We start from the raw sequence: 6000 nt of genomic DNA, 5'->3' as shown, positions 1-6000 counted from the left end.
TAGGTCATGTGCCACCTCCTCCAGGAAGACCAACTTGATTTCCCCAATTTAAACCAATTCTTAATTTTTCTACATTCCCAGGGTACCTATTCACACCTTCATTCTGGCCCAGAAGTCTAATCCCGCTCATTGCCTATTTTGTAAATAAAGTTCTATTGGCTCATTTATGTGTTGTCTATGTCTAATTTCACACCACAATACCAGGGTTGAGTAGCTGTGACAGAGACCATACATCCAGCAAAGCCTATATCATTTACTATGTGGGTAATTACACAAAAAAGTGTGTTGATCCCTGCCTTAGAAAATAATCTCTTTAAGTATAGGGGCCATGTCTTATGCATCACTATAGTCCCCCACATGCCTAGCACAGTGTTTTGCCTACAGTTGGTTAATAAAAAATGCTCAAAGAATAGATATAAGTGAGGTGGAAGGTCTTGTTTGTCAAATTCGAAGCTGAAGTTTTATTTTTCCGACAGTGTTGACATCAGCCAGTGTTTCAAAGTATGTGGATTCCAATCTCCTTGTTGGTGGGAGAAGATGACTTGGAGAGGGCACTGGAAACATGATGTCAGAAAAGCTAGCTTGCTTTGCTCCCTGCACTGGCTTCCTCATCACTGCCATCTGGCAGTCTTTGATTTTAGAATCTCTAGTTGGCCTCCAACTCTTCCCAGTTCCTCCAGTTTGAGAAACAGTTGAACTGGTTGACCTTTGGAGATCTCACCCAGATTTTACACACATATTGGATCTTACTTTCCCTCTGTGTTGTGGTTCAATTATTTCTGTCACAGTGGTTACAACGAGAGGATTCAGACTCAGGGAAACCTGAGTGTGATTCTTGACTGTGTGAACCCAGTCCTATTGCTTACTGGCTCTGAGCCTCTGTTTCTGGATCTACAAATTGGACATAATAGTACATATCTCATAGGGTTCTTAGAGGGTGTAAATGAGATAATGCCTGTACAACACTAAGCACAGTCCTGGGCAAATAGTAAGCACTTGTTAAAGGTAGCTATTGTCATCTTCATCATAGCTATCATCATCACCAGAGGACACATCTTTCCTGCCATGTTTAAGCCACTTGAACACAGGGGCTGTGTCTCAGCCATTTCTGCATTCCCACCATGCCTGGTACATAGTCAGCTCTCAATGTGCATTAATTGCTTTAATTTTAACCTCTCACCCCAAAACTGAAGCTCATGGCAGGGACACAGATGTCAAGCTCTGCCTTACCTCACACTCTCCACTGCCTGCATCTCAAGGCATCTGGGTGTTAATCAATGCCATATATCAAAAATGGCATGACATATGTGGTAAGTATACCAGCCTTGGGGTGATTCCAAATTAATCTGTCTACATTCTCCAAATGAATAGTAGCTCTATTAAAATTCTCACCTGTGACAAATACATAGTGCATTTCTTTCTTTCCTGAAGAAAGAAATTGCCACTGGGGTGGTATTTCAAAATGCTTGTTTCAACAAGTCTAAATTGCTAAGAGATTGTGCTTAGATTCAAATCTAAAGGACTAGAAAGTCTAAAGGCCAGAATTTCAGTCTTTTATAGGCACAGAGAATAAAAAGGGCATTCAAAAGCTGGCAACCATTTTTCCTGATTCACCACTGAATTGGGCTGAGAAACGGATACGTTAGCCTGGGAATAATGTACTGTGTTTTAGAAATCTCATTGCTTATATTAATAAAACGCCACTGTACAGAGGCTCCCAGCATGTCTGGACTTGGCTATTTCCATTGATTTATTTAACACTCTCCTCAGGAGGATAAATGGGATAGACAGCCAGTGAAAGATGGCTGTGGGGGCAGCATCCAAACCCTTGTCAATTCGGCAGCAATCAGCACAAAATCTGGGATCCTAATTAAAGGTCAAGCCTCTAGGTACTCAAAGCCAACAGCAAAACCCAGGAAGGGGGGAGTTTGCTTTCCTCAACTCTTGTCTCCTCTTTCTGTATGCTTTGTCTGACCAACACCCCAATCCCACATGAGGTGATACATTTCTTAATTTTCTTTTGCTTTAAAAAATTATTGAAGTAAAATTAACATGATATAAAAATAAGCTTTGAGAAACAGCTTTATTAATGTATAATTGATATACAAAAACTGCACATATTTAATGTATACAATTTGATGAGTTTGGATATAGGCATGTAACTGTGAAATCATCACTACAATTATGGTAATAGACATATTCATAACCTCTAAAAGTTTCCTATGTCCCTTTTTTGTGGTAAGAACACTTGATATAAGATCCGTTTTCTTAAGAAATGTTTGCATGCACATTCTAGTCATCCACACTTAAATAAATGATATAGCTCAATGTGGGCCTTTACCAGGGGCATTTGCATTTACCTAGAGGTCACTGGATTCAATGTAAAGGAATGACATGCTAACTAGAATTTCGGGAGTGGAGAAAGGAATTCTGGGGGACAAGGTTCTTCCTTGGCCACCATCTCATTTTCTCTTGTTACAAAACATAGTGAGATGCTTTAATGGATATCAGTGTTTTTAAGTAGACAGCAATTAAACAAAACTAAGATGAACTTTAGGAGAAGCCAAGAAGAATCTTGACATATGCTGATATTTCTAGGGGCTACTGTTTAGTTTCCTAACTTCATGTATCAAAAAGGTCTGTGAATGAAAATGGTATTATAGAATTACGGTGAAAGAAAGCCACTGGATGAAGCTGAAAACATACTTTTGCTGGAGGTTTCCTTGAGAACAAATATCCACTGGATGGGTTGTAAATAAGATTGGCTTCATGGGCATGCAACCAGTGCAGTCTCACTTGGCACCACATTCAGAAGAGTCCCATGTTTGATGTTTAATGCTTTGCAGTTGCTGTCCTGAAATTCTTAATTTTACTTCTGAGCTTGTGTTTTCTAAAATAAGCCTGATGGCACAATGAAGAATGTGCTGGTGGGCTACAGCCGTGGCTTACATGTGCTCTCATCTCCTGCCACCTCTCTACCTCCCTGGAAAGGGTTCCTCTGCTTTCTAGTGCCCCAGGCCCCACCTGGCCTTTCCTTCCCCACCCCTGCTTAATGACTACTGTCTTTCTCCATCCCCAATGGGGGTCTGGCACAGATATGCCTAGAGTCAGAGACGGGGCATGTGTTCAGCAGTGTCCTAGACAAGGGCATGCCACTCCAATGTGGCAGCTTCATGGCACATTTGGCAGGTGATTTGGTGGGAGTAAACCTCCTACCTTCCTCAATCCAGGTACGAAGTATGTCCCACTATGGAAGTTTGCAATCCCTTGGGATTACCCATTCACTGTGGGTTGGGATGGCAGGATTGTGGGAAGAGAAGTTAGACTTTTCTGTCCCCAGATATGGCACAGCATGTCAGCCTGGTGGCTGGTGGGAGGAGAAAACTCATGGGACTGGGTCCCTAAGCACTGTGAGAAGGTTTCCATTCACCTGGCATTTATTCCCATGCCCAAGAAAGCATGACATTAAATAGAATAGAAAAAAATACCATGACAGTGGACTTCAGTTCTGGATAAAGATGGAATAGATGCATTTTTCCCTATTCTTCCCAATAAGGTCAGCTAACAATCTTGTATATTATATTTTTAATTTTTTTACGACTCTGAAAGGTGAAAGAAGACTGCAGACCAATTAGGGATCTCAGGACCTGAGGAACTATGTGGCAATTAGTTCCCTGGGTTTCCTTTTTGCCTTATATATCCTGGACTGGCTGCTAGAGAAAATGCCAACTCAGTAACAATAACCCCAAAACACCAATGGGCGCAGACACAAAAAGTCCGAACAAAAAACCCTACTCTCTCTAGCCAAAGGACTAGAAAAGAAGCAGCCTAGCAAGACAGAAAACTTTTAGACAATTAATGCTCTACTCCAGCCACACACCATAGAACAAAACTGTGGTCCCATCCTCCCATGCCAGCAAAGGTGAAATGGGCAGTGTGTCCTCCAACCTCACCAGATACCTAATTGCCCACCTGCTGGGATGGTGTCGGAGAGGGCCAAATAAGGCAATGAACCTCCACGGGAAGCCTGGACTTGCACTTCAAACCAATGATAATAAGACAGTCCTCCTCCCTTCCCAGTGAGGTGGTGTCAGAGACAGCCAAGTGGCAAGCCAGGAATTTCACCACTGCTCAGTGGTTATGAAGTTTCTCCCTCACCTCTCAGTATCAGTGAAGACCATATAGGAAGAGTACAAGGCACTCCTCCTCTTCTCAACCAGGGTAGTAGCAGTGGAAGTTTAGTGGGAAGCCTAAACTCCCACTCATGCCCAGCAGTAATGAGGCACTCTTCTCCCACAAGGTATCAGAGGAGCAAAGGGGAAACCTGGACTTTTACCCCCATTGTACAGTAACATAAAAGCACCCCTCTTCTCTACTGTTGCAGCATCAGAGGAGGCCTGCTAAAACAGAAGGCTTAAATAGACCCAGGGTTGCCTAATGTAATACCCCAAATGTCCAGAATATAGTAAAAAAAAGAATCACCTCTTATGCCAAGAAACTGGAAAATCTCAAATTCAATAAGAAGACGGATCAACAATACCAAGTTGATAGATGTGTAAGAATTATCTGACAAGAATTTTAAAATAGCCATAATAAAAATGCATTAATAAGCAATTATAAATATAAAAATGAAAAAATAGAAATAGTGAAGGAAGCCTAAGCAAAGAAATAGAAAATGTAAAGGATAATCAGATGGAAAATTTTGAATTAAAAAATATAATAACCCAAATATTTTTAAAAAACTCAATGGATGGGCTCAATAGCACAATGGAAGGGACAGAGGAAATAATCAAAGAACTGGAAGATAGAACAATAGCAATTAACCAACCTGAACAACAGAGAGAAAACAGAATTTAAAAACTGAACAGAGCCTCAGGGACTTGTGAGACTATAGCAAAAGATCTAATATCCATGTTACTGGAGTCTCAGAGAATGGAAAGAGGCAGAACTGAAAATATACTCAAGGAAATAATGACTGAAACTTTCTAAATTTGGCAAGAATATTACAGTACATATTCAAGAAGTTTAGCAATCCCAAACAGGATAAACCCAAAGGGATTCACTCCAAGAGACACCGTAGTCAAACTTTCGAAAATGAAAGGCAGAAAAAATATTGAAATCAGTAAGAGACAAACAACAGTTTACCTAGAGTGGGGAAAAAATCAAATGACAGCAGATTTTTCATCAGAAATCATGGTGCCAGAGGGAAGTGGCATAAGACTTATTGACTAATGATAATAAGCTATCAACCATAAGTCCCATATCCAGCAAAATTATCTTTCGGGAATGAAAGGGAAATCAAAATTCTTAGATGAAGACAAACAAAGAAAACTTGTTGTTAATAGACCCACCATAATAGAACTTTTCTGTTTCAAGAAGTTATTGAAACAGAGAGAAAATGATAAAAGAACATCTTGGAATGTCAGGAAGGAAAATAATATTGCATTGGATAGTAAAATAATTATTAATTCTACAATAATAGTAAAGAAAGAGAGAAGAAGAGAGGAAGCCCTTCTTCTTTATGGAAGAATGTCAGCTAATAAATGTAGAAAGAATGGTAGAATTAGTAAGTTACCATTTTACATCACCCCAGTGTAATAGCAAGTATAAGCATAGACCATTACTGGAGGTTAAAGCCATTGGGTAAAGAGTTGTTAGGATAGATAGTCAAAAGGTCTCAGGGTATCACCCCACGTTTAATTTTAACTGTCAAAGAAAAAGGATACATTTACAATGTAGAGATCTGATAGATTCATTACTTAACCATGGGATCAAACCCAGAATCAGCAATATAGGGACAAACGAACAATCTGGGCATTACCTATGTAGTGGCCTTTTTCAAAACATTTAACTTGAATATAATCATGAAGAAACTATCAGAAAATTCCAGAATGTGGAATATTATACATTATGGAATAGACCTGAGCTTTTGGAAACTATCAATGTCATGAAAATCAAACTAGCAACAAAAATAGCAGGAGACTCATCAAGATTAAAAGA

This window comes from Pan paniscus, chromosome X (genome assembly GCF_029289425.2).
Source record: "Pan paniscus chromosome X, NHGRI_mPanPan1-v2.0_pri, whole genome shotgun sequence".
Lineage (NCBI taxonomy): Eukaryota > Metazoa > Chordata > Mammalia > Primates > Hominidae > Pan > Pan paniscus.
This window is presented reverse-complemented; position numbering follows the sequence as displayed.